Here is a 16,365-nt window from a genome sequence, read left to right on the forward strand (position 1 = left end):
TCCTCCTGGTTATCACGGTTCATCCTTTTCTCCCTTCTCTCACTTTTCTTAATGTTGTTGCTATATCTCCTCCTTCTCCTCCACCTCCCTCTTCCTCCTCTTCCTCCTCCTCCTCTTCTCTTCTATTCCTCCTTTCTGCACGTGGAATCTGAGTTATCTGAGTAGTAAAAAAAAGAGAAACAGAGGCGGTTCTTTAGCTTGTCTTTCTTTTTTTCTCCTTCCCTTACCCCCCTTCCCCCTTGACTGATGGTGGTGGTGGTGGTGGTGGTGGTGACCCGCTCCGTTACCATCACCACCACCACCACCACCACACTCCTGAAAACTCGGTCGAGGAAGACGTCACGAGCGGCTTCTGTGTGAGTGTGTGTGTGTGTGTGTGTGCAGAGGGACCTTTTTTTACAGGAGTGCTTGTGTGCGTTTGTGCGTGCGTGCGTGCGTGCGTGCTTGCCAGCGTGAGTTCATGTGAGGTTACTTACACTGGTGGCTCAGTTTTTGGTGTTGCGGGGTTAATGTGCTTGATTTGGGTGGTGGTGGTGGTGATAGCGGTGGTGGTGGTGGTGGTGGTTGTGATAGCGGTGGTGGTGGTGGTGGTGGTTGTGATAGCGGTGGTGGTGGTGGTGGTGGTGAGGATGATTGGAAAGTATTACTATTTCGACCATTTTAATCACTACTATCGTTACTATTACCTTTATCATTGTTATTGTCGTTATTATTCTCATCTTTATCACATTCATACTACTAAATATATAAAAAAAATGAAGTATTAAATTTTTCTTATCTTTTCCAGGATGTGCCGAGACGATGTGTCCAGCTAGACGAGGGGAAATCAATAGTCTATGGCCGTGCAGCAACTCCTTTTTCTCTTTCCTCGCTTTAAATGTACTAAGACAAACTCGACACCTCTATACAAACTCAGTCCATTGCCACCAAGAACTCGAACCAGGAAAAAAAGAGACCAATACTTCACAACTTACATCTGTACAGGCGGTCCCATAAATCATCCGCTGCCTTAAAAGAAGATAGTGTGGAGAACGAGCGAAAATCAAAGAGAATGAACGTATAGCTAACTGTGAATTGTGTTTTTTTAGTTCGTTTTCACATTACTTAATATTTTGTGGTAGGACTGATGTGGCTTAGCTCTCCTACACGCTGCTGGGAGACCAAGGAGGGGTATGGGAAAGGGGAACAGGCTAAATCATCCTTTCCGTGATCCAGGGTTCGAGGGTGGAAGTTCTCGCCATTACTTCATAATATCTAACCGAAGTGAAGTTGGAAAGTTTCGTTTAGTCGGCGCAACATCTGTGGTCATATGCCGGGTATATCTAACCGAGTCTAGATTACGTATACCACATGTGCCGTTTAGTGGTTCATTGACGCCGCCCACACCCTTGATCTCTATTTAGTTCACGTTGATGGCCCTTGCTTTCCCGGTCGTTGCCTTCCCGCTCGTATCAAATTGCGTTTTATTTATTTCTTTAGGTTTTGTTTACGACTCCAGCTACTTTCCTACTTTGTGCTTATCTGTTCTTCACCTTTCCACTCTCCCAGATTATCTTCTTCATTCACTTCCTATAAATGTTTAAATTCTAGTTCATTTAAGGGTTGTTGAGTTAGTCTTCATATAACAGTGTGTGCCTTTTCCTGCTGTCAAGATTCAGTATTCACAAGCTCCTACTTCGCCTCCTCTGCCTCCTACTCCTGCTTTTCCTGCTCCCTCTCCCTACCCTTCCTGCTCCTCAAATCTCATCTCCTTCTGACCCACTCAAATAAAATGATGCGTTCACTCATACGCGTGTGGGAGGGCTGCGTCATCGGCCTACATTAAAAGGCTGAGTCCGTCACTTCATGTACTGCTTCTCTCTGATCATCGCTTTCGTCAAGTGAGTCATGTGAATGTTAATGAGCGAAGGGAACGTTTTATATCCCAGCTTGACACCAATCCGGAGCCAAAAAAACATAAATCAGTACTTCCATTGACATAAACACGCACACCCACACCCACACCCACCCACCCCCACACCCACACCCACACACACACACAAAACGTATTACTTCAGTCTTCTTCAGTCTCAAAAGCCCAGTTGTGACATCGCTAATACTTCTTAATACTTATTCGTTACATCAAGTACCTAATAAAAACAAGAAAAGCAGCAGCCCCATCAGCAACAACAACAACAACAACAACAACAACACAACCACCACCAATAACAACAACAACAACAACGACAACACCACCACCACCACCAATAACAACAAAGAACGACACCACCACCACCACCACCACCAATAACAACAACAACAACAACGACAACGACACCACCACCACCACCACCAATAACAACAACAACAACAACGACAACGACACCACCACCACCAACAACAACAAACACAACAACAAAACTACAAAAAAAAACCAGTCATCTCCAAAATCCATTCACAGGGGAGAAAACTCTGCCGTAAAATTCCTTGAGAACCAGAGAACAAAAAAGTACAAAAAAAAAAAAAAACAGTCGTCGCAAACAGAGATAAACAGCACCGACAAACAAGTCCTTCACCCTGCGCAATCAGAATGTCAACAGGCAGAGATAGCCGGAACAATACCTGGAGGAACACGGCCAGGAAATGAAGCCGACGCACCTGCCTGGCTACCTGTCACCTGCGCGGGGCTTCACGGGCACACAGGTAAACACAGGCAAAGGATGATCTAGACTACTTCTTTAACTCTTTAATGATTATTGTCACTAAGGATAGATTAAGTAGTTTTGGTTGTCATTATTATTTATTTATTTCCTTATTTATTAATATTTATTCTGTATTATCGCAGTCTGAAAAAAAAAGATTATGCATTTGTAGATTAGTCGTAACTCTTTATTTATTTGTTTTTCTTGATTTTTGGCATTTATTCCAATCTATAATTCTCTCTCTCTCTCTCTCTCTCTCAAGCTATGTAGGACGCTTCCAGAAATTAATTTGTGCGAAAAAGGAAACACAAATCTAGTTAATCATGGGTCAGGAATAATTAATGTGTGTGTGTGTGTGTGTGTGTGTGTGTGTGTGTGTGTGTGTGTGTGTGTGTGTGTGTGTGTGTGTGTGTGTGTGTGTGTGTGTGTTTACATGAAAAGTAGTGAAAAAAAAATGAAAAAAAAGAGGAAGCAATGTTTGTCGGTTCATCAGTAAATTACTAACCTTGTCAGTAATTTTAATTCGCACGGATAAACTCATCAATACCAATTAGCGGGAGGCAAATGACCCTGAACCGACAAACAAACAAACAAACAGACATTCGTGCTGTGTGTGTTTGTTTTACGCACACACGCATAAATACACACACATATCTACCTACCTAACTACACACAAACACATACATACAAACACACATACATACAGGGGTCAAGACTCAGTCCAACACTGTGTACACATCGGAGAGGAATGAACTATGTATGTCTGTGTCTCTGGAATTCCCGTGTGCGTGTGTGCGGGCGCGGGGGGTGGGGGGGTGAGGGGCGACTGATTTGGCCCGGTAAGCGTGTGTACATGTACGTATGGTGATGGCGGTGGCCGTGTGTGCGTGTGTGTGCATAACTGTGAGCCAACTGTATTAGGTGACCTGTGTGTGTGTGTGTGTGTGTGTGTGTGTGTGTTCATGTTATTTGTTCTTTCACTGTTATCAATGTATGTGTGTGTGTGTGTGTGTGTGTGTGTGTGTGTGTAGGGAGCGTTAACCTTCCCTTGCACAGATAATACAGAAACATAGAATGGCGTAACATCAAGGTTATAACTCTGTCCTCCACTTTCTTCTCCTCTTCCTCCTCCTCCTCTTCTTCCTTGTCCTCCTTTCTCCTCCCTTACTACAACATCCTTCCCTTCTCTTCTCTCGCCCGTCTCCCTTCTCCTTCCCTTCTACTACCTACATCTTCTCCTTTTTCATCTCCTCTCCTTCAACTTCTTTCCTTCCTCCTTCATCTCTCCCTCCCCCCCCCCCCTGTTACCTGAAACCGTTGCACACCTGCCTATCTCCCTCACCGTCACCCTACGAAGGCAAGAACCTCGCTTGCACCTTTTTCGTCACCTTCAGGAGATATACCCTTCTCTCTCTCTCTCTGTCTCTCTCTCTCTAGGCAGTACTTTGTTTCATCACGTATTTCCTCATATTTCTCTCCACAAACACACTCACCGGCCTCGTCCCTCCGGCCATGACAAGCGGACGTCAGATAGCGTGGAACCTCTAACCGATAAGGGGCAAAAATATGTGTGTTTTGTGATTGTGATCGATAAGGGATGGCAATGTTAAGTAACGCGCACACACACACACACACACACACACACACACTATCTCTACTCATCCGGTGTTTTCAAAAGTTTACCGAAGTTGAATTTTCCTCTATTACACAAAAGCTTATCTGGCTCACCAACACACGCATACACAACCCCTCCCGACACAGTGCCGTTATCAACACACTGAACTGCAACCCTCTCCCCCTTTCCCCCTCTCTCCCGCCCCGTTATCCTTCTCTCTCTGCATCCCCCTTCCTCTATTCCCCTCTCCATCACCCTTCCACCCCGTCAGCTTTCCCCCTCCTCCTCCTCTCCTCAGTCACCCCATTCAAGCATATCTCGAAATCATACACTTCCCCCTGCATGCCCCGCGTTTACTGTATATGACCGTATGAATACATTATTGATATTTCACTTACAGAATATACCCTTCCTCCCTCCCTCTCTCTCTTCCGTCACACCATTCAGGCATATCTTACAATCTTACACTTCCTCTTGCGTGCCTCTTGTGTGCTGTATCATTCTTCTCTGTATGAATTCATTATCAATATTTCACTTACGGAACATCCCTCCTCCTCCTCCATCTACTTCGCCACCCCATTCAGGCATATCTCACAATTAGGGTTTGTTTCCCGGGATCCCGGACAATTTTCAAGGTTTAATAATCCCGGGATATTTTTGCAAATCCCGGGAAATCCCGAGATGAAAAATCATGAAATTAAGTATAAAAAAAAAAAAAAAGACAAATTTGACTGCAGGATAGTTGTGAACTTGTGAACTTGTGCTTCTATTTATATGTATATACAGGGTGTCCCGTGAGGAGTGAAATCCCATAGATGCTATATGAATGCAGAATATAATTTTCCTTTTGATTAATTCATTTAATTTAATTTTATGTCATTAATTATTGTTTTTATTTTATGGAAAATTGTTCGTGTTATTTATGATCTTATCAAAATTCCATACATGCTCGATTGCTTATTAATCATTTTAGTTTACACAGGAATGCAGAACATGTATGTTTTATTTTTTATTCATTCATTTGATTAAACTTACTGTCATTTATTGCTTTCATTTTATGGAAATTTGCTTGTGTTAAATAAGATCTTATTCTATGAGATACTTCTTAATCATTTAGTTCATATTATAAATAAAGAATGCATACGTTTAATTTTTCTTCATTTATTTTTATTAAATTTTCTGTCATTAAGTACTCTTTTCATTTCACTGGGTATACATGGAAACAAATGTTTTTTTTTCTTTCTTTCTTTATCAGCGATAATGAACTATAATTCACATTGTCATTCACATTGGAATTCGGAAGCAGAAAAAAAAGTAGTAAACGCAGCATATACTAGCTCTTATTCTTATTCCTTTTACTTTGTTGAGAAACAAAGTGTATGCTGAAAATTTGGAATTAAATATTAAGTGGAATTAATAAGACAGTCAATCTACAGTAATATTTTTGCATATCTATTAATGTTAAGCACATCAAAAATCTGAACGTGAAACTAGGTATAATGTGCAATTTTAGACAATTGAAAATCCCGGGAAATCCCGGGATCCCGGGATTAGGGCTAATTTTATCCCGGAATCCCGGGACAAAGAAAAAGGTCCAAAACGACAATCCCTACTCACAATCTTATGCATGCCTTGTGTGTGCTGTATTTTCTCTGTATGGGTTTGTTATCTTTATTTTGCTTACAGCAACATAACATCTCGTCAAGCGTGTGGATACCTGGATAACTACACATGATATAAAACTTTCTCCCTGTTTCCGGTATCCACGTAGTGAGCAGGGATGCCATGATATCGTAATCACCAAACAAGATTTTCCCATATCTAACGCATAATGACTGCACAAAACCCCCTATAATTAACACTTCTAGCAATAAATATAAATTGGGGTCGTTAATTTTGTGGGTGGGACATTTTTTAGCCTGAAATCGGGAAAAATGAGAAGCTGAGAACGACAATCTGGCTCCGTTGGTAGCGAGCCGGCATGAAACACTATCACTCCCTCATTCACTACACGCCTTTCCTGTCCCTTTGTATCGCGTCTATTGTATATGGCACGTCGATCCACCGTTAATTACTATCACATATTGATTACATGGGTCTAAAATTTCCGCCAGAACGCTCCGCCATCAAAACTACGAGCTTCTCTACGTGGGCATTGCGTCGCAGGGATGAGGAGGAGGGCCAAGGGGGAAGGGTGCCTCGCTCCGTGGTTGGCACCCCGGGGAAGATAAAAGCCCGTATTCTTAAACACTTCGCCGCCCAAGTACATGTATTGGACAAGGCTTTCGTAGGAGTTTGGGGTATTTCCAGGGGTAGTTATATGGCCCTGGTGGTAGTCTGACCCTACTTCTGTACCATGAACCTGAAAAAAACACCCCCAAGAATCCGATTAATCTCCTTTTCGACCTAAGGAAAGCGTTGATGTGAGAAGAGAGCGTTTAAGAATACCGACATTTAAAGCCTCGTCAAGCAAGGCTGTCAGTAACGGTGCCACGGTTTTGAATGCCAGTTTTCCTGTTTAGATTACACGACTAACAAATATTTACGAAGAGTACAGAGCGCTGTCGAAATAGTTTGAAGGAATTTCCCGCTGCGTCACCGGACCTCCCCGACCCCCCCGCGCTGCCTGCCTGCGCGGGGTGCCACGTGTGTGTTGCCCAGATGAGGTCAGCCCGGGGAAGGTGGTTGACTCGGAGCAGGCACGTGTGGGTCACTTAGGTACACGAGGGTCATTGTTCCCGTTGTGGGGGTGCGCGTGGCAGAGAGGCCCTACGCCGCTCCGGGTCCCGGGGAAGCAATTGTCCACTTATTTCATCAACGCGCCTCTTGGAAAACTTATTTAGATCACTGTTGCTGCGCGGATGTTTTTTCATGTGATAGAAAGAAAGACTGTCAGTGTTGCAAGCATTTCAAAATCTTTTTCCCGCGGTCACAAGCTCGTAAAGGGTTGATAAAGGAGAGGTCAGTGGCCCCGACTCTTCACCGGACGCAGATAAACAATAACGCCCGCCAGTGGAGGCATTGGGGCCGTGACGTCAAGCGCCCTAGATCCTGTCGACGCACATCTTATCGCGTCTTAGCGGCTCGTTTTGGCCTGACTCACCTGGAGGCTCTCAGGGGGCAGGGACCTTGCACCCCCGAGGGTCATCACCCCCAGATCGATTCGCCAGGCAGTGCGCGTCGCCGCCCGTACGCCTCGTCTCACATTCAGGCCGGGGCGGGGCGGGGCGGGGCGGGCGTGACGAGTAATGGCGATCAGGTCATGCCGAGTGCCTCCCGTCGGCGTGTCAGCTCCTGCTTGCTGTCAGGCAGAGGACAGCAAGCCCATTTCCTTCGGTGTTTATGACGCTTCCGTGACTTTTCCTTCGCTCAAGTTAAACACACCCTCCCCCCGCCCTCCCCCTCCCTACCTGGCAACATATGTATATCGTCCGCCTCATGTGTTCCCCGTGACCTGCCTGGCGGATGTGAATGTTCGGAGGAGGCGGGTGGTGGGTGCGAGGAGAGGGGGAGGGGGTTGGTGGAGGCGAGGAAGGGCGGAGGGGGGTGCCACGTGCATTTCTCCCCCCTCTGCCAGCTGCCCCACCCTCCGTTCCTCCCTTGGCAATAGATTACTTGATGAGACTCGTAAGTTCGTAGTTGCTCTCTGCGCACTATACACACATAACTTATCCATTCCTACTTCCGTTACTTCTACTGTATATACCTATTTTATTCTTGCTAATTATATCCTTACTTCTATTCTTTCTTGTGTGGTCTTTGTAATTTTTTTCCGAGTACATCTTCATTTTTTTTTTCAGCTTGTTTTCCTCCTCCTGCTGCACTCTCTATATATCTCTTATTTTTCCTATTCTAACTTCCAATATTTCTACTCTCTATTTTATTCTTACTTATTTTATCCTTTCTTCAACTCTTTCTTGTGTGATCTTCGTAGTATTTCTGAGCGCATTTTCCTCTTTTTCCGCTTTTCTTTCACAATCAATCTTCCTCTTCCACCCATTGTTACTTATTCTATTCTCACTTCTATTACTTCTACTTTCTATTTTACTCACTCATTATATTTTTTACTTCTATTCTTTCTTGTGTGATCTTCGTAATGTATCAGAACTCTCAGTCCTCCTCCACCTCCTCCCCTAAACCCCTTCCTTCATCTCGCTCCTGCTTTCTCCAGTCACTTTCACGGCCCGCCAGTTAAGGCATAACGCTCGCCTAATTAACTCGTCAGCGCCCCGTAAGAGCGTCAAACACGAGACACTTTGATCCCGGCAGCCAGGGTGTTGCGTCACGCCTCCCGCGGCTCGACTATCTCACGTCATTAGCCTGCAGTTACCTTGACTACCAGGACGATGATGCTGGGGTGAGGGTCTTCGTGTAGCTATCATTCCTTATAACCAAAACTAACTGTCTCTCAAAGGGTCGTATCATACGACATTTCGCCGCCCAAGAACACATATTTGACAAGGCTTTCGTAGGAGTTGTGGGCATTTCCAGGAGTAATTTTATGACCCTGGTGGTAGTTTGACTCCGCTTCTGTACTGAAGACCTAAAGAAACACTCTTTAGAATCCGAATGACCCCCTCTTTGGCCCTTAAAAGTAGCTGATATGAGAGGTGAAAGAGTCTTATAACACCGACCTAAGTTTCTCTCTTTCATAATAAAAAGCTTTGCGTAGGAGAGAGCTGGCGTTTTAAAGGTATAAAAAGAGAAATTTAGGGAGTACTTTTGTATTTGTCTCCATGGTACCTTAAAATAACTAGCAGACAGCAGGAGGCACTACCACACACTAGCATCAGCCCTAGAACCAGCGCCAGCAGAGGTTCGGTATAGGTATGAAGCGGTGACGTACGTGTTTAGGCCTACATACTATTTTGAGCACAAAGGCTTCTTCAACCACCAGCGCTCTTCGTGCCAGACCCTAATGCTCTCACACCTCACAGCACCACACCTTACCACCACCACCACCACCACCACACTCCTGCCACGGCAACAGCACCCGATCAAGACAAACCACACCCAGCAATCAGTTCCCTCACAACCTTCAACTGACATAACAACCTGCCACCTCTGAAGCCTCTCCTCATGTCACTCCGTCACTCCTTAGCCCCCCACTCCACCTCCTCCTCCTCCTCCTCCACCATCCCCACAACAATCAATTCCGACCCCATTGCTACCTACCTTCGACCCCCTCCTCTCCTCGTCCTCCCCTTGCTAACCTAATCCCACCTCTTCACACGCTCTGCCTCGCCGCCCCTCCCGCCCGATAAAGGCCCGGCGTTATCAAAGTGACGCCGGCGAGTGTGCTGAGAGGAAGATTATTCATGGCTGATGTGTGATGGATACGAGAGGTGATGGAGAGAGAGAGAGAGAGAGAGAGAGAGAGAGAGAGAGAGAGAGAGAGAGAGAGAGAGAGAGAGAGAGAGAGAGAGAGAGAGAGAGAGAGAGAGAGAGAGAGAGAGAGAGAGAGAGAGAGAGAGAGAGAGAGAGAGAGAGAGAGAGAGAGAGAGAGAGAGAGAGAGAGAGAGAGAGAGAGAGAGAGAGAGAGAGAGAGAGAGAGAGAGAGAGAGAGAGAGAGAGAGAGAGAGAGAGAGAGAGAGAGAGAGAGAGAGAGAGAGAGAGAGAGAGAGAGAGAGAGAGAGAGAGAGAGAGAGAGAGAGAGAGAGAGAGCACAGAGCAAAATCTACACCTCTACCCCCACCCCATCCCACGCACGCACACAGGATCAGTAGCACACCGGCACATTTACCTCTGTACAAACCAGGACTGATTGCGCCAATATCCAGGTGAGAGGACAGAGGTGAGCCGATGGGGAAATTATACAAGCCACTAATTGGTTATTCATGAGTGTTTGCTCTCTCTCAATCAATCTATGTGTGTATGTATGTATGTATGTGTGTATGTGTGTGTGTGTGTGTGTGTGTGTGTGTGTGTGTGTGTGTGTGTGTGTGTGTGTGTGTGTGTGTGTGTGTGTGTGTGTGTGTGTGTGTGTGTGTGTGTGTGTGCTTTTTTAACAGAGGCAAAAACTGGGTAGCAGATTACGTCAGGAGATTAATAATTGATAATAATAATACGTGGACTAAAACGCGAGATTGGGTTAAAGAAGGGAATTTATCAGAGAATAAAGAATGGTGAAACACATCTCAGGGGCCGGTACGTCGAACTATCTAGATTAGTTAAGAAAAACACCAGGATAGCAAAAAGGAACTATGAGATCAAAGTAGCAAATGAGGCGAAAAGTAATCCTAAGGGCTTCTTTCAGATGTATAGAACAAAAACACGGGAGAAAATTGGACCGCTGACAACAAACACAGGGGAGCTAGTAGAAAATTACGAAAATATGAGCACATTGTTGAACGACTACTTCCTTTCAGTATTCACACAGGAGTATCGAACGACTATACCGGAAAGAGTTCAGGTGTACGATGGCGGGGATGGCGATAAATTGAGGGATGTAATCATTACCAGGCAAGTAGTTCAGGATGAGATAGATAAGCTTAAGAAGAACAAGTCGCCAGGTCCTGACGGGATATTTCCGAGGGTATTAAAGGAATTAGGTGATGTACTCAGTGACCCACTAACCGGCATCTTTAAGATGTCGGTAAATACTGACTATGTGCCGAGCCTATGGAAAGTAGTTAATGTGACGCCGATTTTCAAAAAGGGGGACAGGTCAGTTGCTTCAAACTATCGCCCAATTAGCTTAATATCGGTTATAGGTAAGATGCTGGAGTCCATAACAGCCAGGAACATTCGGGAGCATTTAGAAAAACATAGCTTAATTCACGACTCGCAGCATGGGTTCACAAAAGGTAGGTCATGCCTCACCAATCTCTTGTCCTTCTACAGTAAAGTATTTGAGGCGGTTGACAGAGATAAAAATTATGGTGTAATTTATCTTGATTTTAGTAAAGCGTTTGACAAAGTTCCTCACCAACGACTGTTGCTTAAAATACAGGCTCACGGAGTAGAGGGTAAAGTTTTGAACTGGGTCAAGGCGTGGCTTAGCAATAGGAAGCAAAGAGTGCAAATCAATGGTAAAAGATCTGACTGGGGATGTGTTACGAGTGAGGTCCAACAAGGTTCGGTATTAGGTCCACTTTTGTTTATTATTTATATCAATGACTTAGATACAGGAGTTAGTAGTGATGTTAGTAAATTTGCAGATGATACCAAGATCAGTAGAGTAATTGAGTCGGATCAGGACGCTAGTATTCTCCAGGGTGAACTCAACAAATTGTATGACTGGGCGGATAAATGGCAGATGGAGTTCAATGTAGGGAAGTGCAGTATTCTGAGTGTAGGTAGAAACAACCCCTCACATAACTATTACTTAAATGACACTCTCATAAGCAGGTCTGGGTGCGAGAGGGATTTAGGGGTCTTAGTGAGCTCTGATCTCCGTCCAAGGGCACAATGCATTCAAGCTAGAAATCGAGCAAATAGGGTACTGGGATTTATTTCAAGGAGCGTAAGCAACATAAGCGCCGAAGTCTTCCTCAAACTATATTTAGCATTAGTTAGACCTCATCTTGACTATGCAGTTCAGTTCTGGTCACCTTACTATAGAATGGATATCAAAATGTTAGAATCGGTGCAGAGGAGGATGACTTAGATGATTCAGGGGTTGAGAAACTTGCCATACGAGGAAAGACTAAAACAGTTAAACTTTCATTCTCTAGAAAGGCGAAGGGTGCGTGGAGACATGATCGAGGTTTATAAATGGATGAAGGGCTTTAATAAGGGAGACATTCATAAGGTTTTGTTGGTAAGAGAACCGGGTAGGACACGAAGTAATGGGTTTAAACTGGATAAATTCAGATTCAACAGGGACATAGGCAAAAATTGGTTTTCAAACAGGGTGATGGATGAGTGGAATAGGCTTAGCAGTCACGTGGTGAGTGCCAATACAATTGTCACATTCAAAAATAGATTAGATAAATTCATGGACAGCGATATTAGGTGGGGTTAGATACACGGGAGCTTAGGGTCAAAGGAGCTGCCTCGTACAGGCCCTTGCAGACTCCTGCGTTCTTACGTTCTTATGTTTTTATTAAATTCTGTTGCAACGACACACACACACGGAGAGAAAGGTTAGTGGTTAGTTGTGTGCATATAGATTTTCAGGTTGTGTGAGATCAAATGCCGGTCATCTTTTTAACGGTGGAAGTGGAATCAAGTTGCTCGATCCAATCCCCCTGACCCCCCAATCCCCCTTCTCTCTCTCTCTCTCTCTCTCGAGTAGGCGTGGGTCAGGTAAAGGTTTGAGTTACACGCCAAGGTTAGGTTAGGTTAAGTGGAGCATCGCGTTCAAGGAGGTACATGACAAGATACTACACAGAGAGGAGGGGTGAGTGAACGGGGTGGTGGTGGTGGTGGTGGTGATGGTTGTGGTGGTGGTGGTGGTGATGGTGGTGGTGGTGTTACGTGGTGAAGAGTATGAGTATAAAATTCAATGAGAACACAAATATTATTATCAAGTGAAGTAGTTATCTCTCTCTCTCTCTCTCTCTCTCTCTCTCTCTCTCTCTCTCTCTCTCTCTCTCTCTCTCTCTCTCTCTCTCTCTCTCACACACACACACACACACACACACACACACACACACACACACACACACACACACACACTCCCAAACACACACACAGTTTTCCTCTCTCGTTAAACGCCCACACACCACGCACAAACACACTCCTAGTCTCCTTCCCTCCTCCTCCTCCTCCTCCTCCTACTCCTCCTACACGCCCACACACCCCTTCAACTGGCTTCCGTGTCACCTGGGAGGGAAAGTGCACCTCGTTTTCCTTACCTTCGCTCTCGTGTACAACCGTGAGATCGTGTATATTTTTACCTGACATTTTCATATTCATATTTTCTTGTCTCCTACGTGTTTATTTTTCTCTCTCTCTCTCTCTCTCTGGAATATTGTCTTTCATTTCATTTTCCTTTGTTTTCTTTGTTTTCTTTCTTTCTTCAAATTGGTAAACAACTGGAGTTGATTATAATTATTGTTTTGTTATGCACGTTTCGAATAAACTGATCATTAAAATTCTTACCACTGTTATAGTAATTTAATTTATTCAAGGGGGAGGGGGGGGAGGAGGGAGGAGTGGAGGGAGAGGAATCGAAAGTCAAACGTACACAGACACACACACACACACACACACACACACACACACACACACACACACACACACACACACACACACACACACACACACACACACACACACACGAGCAGCAGATGGGGTGAAAGGGAAAGAGTATAAGAGAGAGAGAGAAACGAAAAAAAACAATAGAAATTTGACTCCCATGCAGCGAAATGTCACAACGAAGCGAGAAAGAGAAACCACTTCTACGCATGCGAGCCAATTCTTGTTGATAACCAGGAAATGAAAATAAATAATAGTAACCCGTCCCATGAACTGCTTTTTTTCCCCCTTTGCTCTCTCTGTTTACCTTTGATTTCCCACTCTCTCTCTCTCTCTCTCTCTTGCGTCGCCACCCAATTTTCTTCCTAACTCCCACCCTCCACGTCTTATGTATCCTGTATCTCTTCTTCTTCTTCTTTTTCTTCTTCTTCTTCTGTTCAATTTTCTCTTTTCTGTCATTTTCCTTGTCCTCTTCACTTCTTTCTTTCCTCCCCTCCTTTGTCTTCTCATTTTCTTTTGGATCCCCTCCCACTTCTCTCTCCTCTTATTCTTGATCCTCCTCCTCCTCTGCCTCCTCTTCCTCCTCTTCCTCACCACCTCGGTAACCCAATACGAGAGGCCCCAAAATAGGATGTCACGCCTGCTCGTATGACATTCCGGTTGTAACTTCATAAGACGGACAATGTTTTCTCTCTTTTATGTGTGTTTTACAAGGAGAGAGAGAGAGAGAGAGAGAGAGAGAGAGAGAGAGAGAGAGAGAGAGAGAGAGAGAGAGAGAGAGAGAGAGAGAGAGAGAGAGAGAAAGATTGTGTGTGGGTGGGTTCGGTTACATAATGCCACGGGGAAAGGTCTTAAATAGCACCAGACCGAGTATTTGACAGAATTAATGAAAGAGCAAGACAACTACGCCGTGGAGGAAAGAGTCTATGAAGGGAGGAGTGGAGGAAGGGTGAGGAGGAAGTGATATACCGGAGAAGAAAGTAAGAGTAGACTAATAGGTATTTTCCTCCATGAGAGAGAGAGAGAGAGAGAGAGAGAGAGAGAGAGAGAGAGAGAGAGAGAGAGAGAGAGAGAGAGAGAGAGAGAGAGAGAGAGAGAGAGAGAGAGAGAGAGACAGAGAGAGAGAGAGAGAGAGAGAGAGAGAGAGAGAGAGAGAGAGAGAGAGAGAGAGAGAGAGAGAGAGAGAGAGAGAGAGAGAGAGAGAGAGAGAGAGAGAGAGAGAGAGAGAGAGAGAGAGAGAGAGAGAGAGAGAGAGAGAGAGAGAGAGAGAGAGAGAGAGAGAGAGAAAATGGAATGAAAAAAGAGAGAGAGAGAGAGAGAGAGAGAGAGAGAGAGAGAGAGAGAGAGAGAGAGAGAGAGAGAGAGAGAGAGGTGGGTACTTAACAATACAAGGAAGGAAGGAAAGTAAATGGGAAACAGAGGGATATTTCAGTACGATAAATCAAGAAAAAAATATAAAGAAAATTAAAACGAGAACGAAAGGGAAAAAAGAACAAGAGAGAACCTGAACACACTAAGCAAAAGGGAGCAAAAAATTAATACACTGCGATAAGAAAAATGGAATGACATACGCAATTATGATAAGTGGAAAAAAATGACAGACGATAAAAGCGATGAGAAAGAAAGAGAAAAAGTGAACGCGAAGAGAAATAAACAAGGAAGGAAAGGAAAAAAAAGAGGAACTCGTTGTCAAAGAAAAATAGAATGACAAAAAAAATAAAAATAAAGGATACAATGACAATAAAAAGGCAAAATGATATACAATGAAAGAAAAACAAAGCAGGCAACGAAAACGAGAGGAGAGCGTGGCAGCAAAGGGGGACTAAAAAAAAAAAAAAGAATATTAAAACAATGAAAAAAAAAAGAAAAGGAGCAGGAAAGTCGAGTAAAAGTGGGCAATCATTAACACACACACACACACACACACACACACACACACATAACTAGCCCCCCAAAACACATAATAGCGAAAAAAAAAGACAATCTAGGAAGAGTGAAAGCAAGAAAGAGAGAGAAAAAAAAAAGAAAAGTCATCACCGTATTGCGTAGAGGAGGAGAAAAGAGAGAGAAATAGGGAAAAGGAGGAAGGATGGAGGGATGGATGGAGGGAAGGAGGGAGGGAGGGATGGGGAAAGAGGCCAAGGACCCCCACCTGACGTCTCTCACGGGTGGGTCCGAGAGAGAAACTCCTCCAGGTGGGTTATTGGCCCGAAACTTTCACTATGTCTCCCGCGCCTTCCACGGAAAGAGAGAGAGAGAGAGAGAGAGAGAGAGAGAGAGAGAGAGAGAGAGAGGTATAGCGGAATATGGCGAGCAAAACAGATACACAAAAATACACAAACAAACAAACATACATATAGAAATATTAAGCCTAGCCAATTAACACACACACACACACACACACACACACACACACACACACACACACACACACACACACACACACACACACACACGCACACGCACACGCACACACACAGCATCCCTAGGGAGAAAGCATCAGGCAATAAGGCATTGATTAAACTTTTACTGCAGGTGACTCATACAGGTGCGCGGTGATGGGCATGTTGTTGTTGATGTTGGTGGTGGTGGTGGTTGTAGTGGTGGTGATGGTAGGTATGGTGGTGGTGGTGGTGGGTAGGGTGATGATGATGATGATGATGGTGGTGGTGGGTAGGGTGATGGAGGTGGTGATGGTGGTGGTGGTCTTCCCTTCACCATCTATTTCCAAGAAGCAACAACAACAACAACAACAACAACAACAGCGAGCATGTGTAATACGTCAGACTTCAACTCCACTGACTAAGCAAAGGGTCATCCATCACCACCACCACCACCACCACCACCACCACCGACACACAACAACGTGCCACCACCCCATCATTTTATCTCACTCTCCATCTCTGAACCCTCTCCATCCTCCTC

The 16,365-nt window shown here is 44.6% G+C and overlaps 2 long non-coding RNA genes across 4 annotated transcripts in view; one reads left to right on the forward strand and one right to left on the reverse strand.

Moving 5' to 3' along the window:
* The window catches only part of LOC126995677 (uncharacterized), a 71,261-nt gene extending 68,344 nt beyond the window's left edge, over positions 1-2,917 (forward strand). The window contains exon 3 of the long non-coding RNA XR_007750644.1: positions 788-2,917. This is a non-coding gene — a long non-coding RNA (uncharacterized LOC126995677). The remainder of the gene's footprint in view (positions 1-787) is intronic.
* LOC126995674 (uncharacterized) overlaps positions 1-16,365 on the reverse strand; it is a 279,072-nt gene that overhangs the window by 189,265 nt on the left and 73,442 nt on the right. The gene's annotated exons all lie outside the window — the stretch shown is intronic.

Source organism: Eriocheir sinensis, chromosome 8 (assembly GCF_024679095.1).
Source record: "Eriocheir sinensis breed Jianghai 21 chromosome 8, ASM2467909v1, whole genome shotgun sequence".
NCBI classification, from domain to species: domain Eukaryota; kingdom Metazoa; phylum Arthropoda; class Malacostraca; order Decapoda; family Varunidae; genus Eriocheir; species Eriocheir sinensis.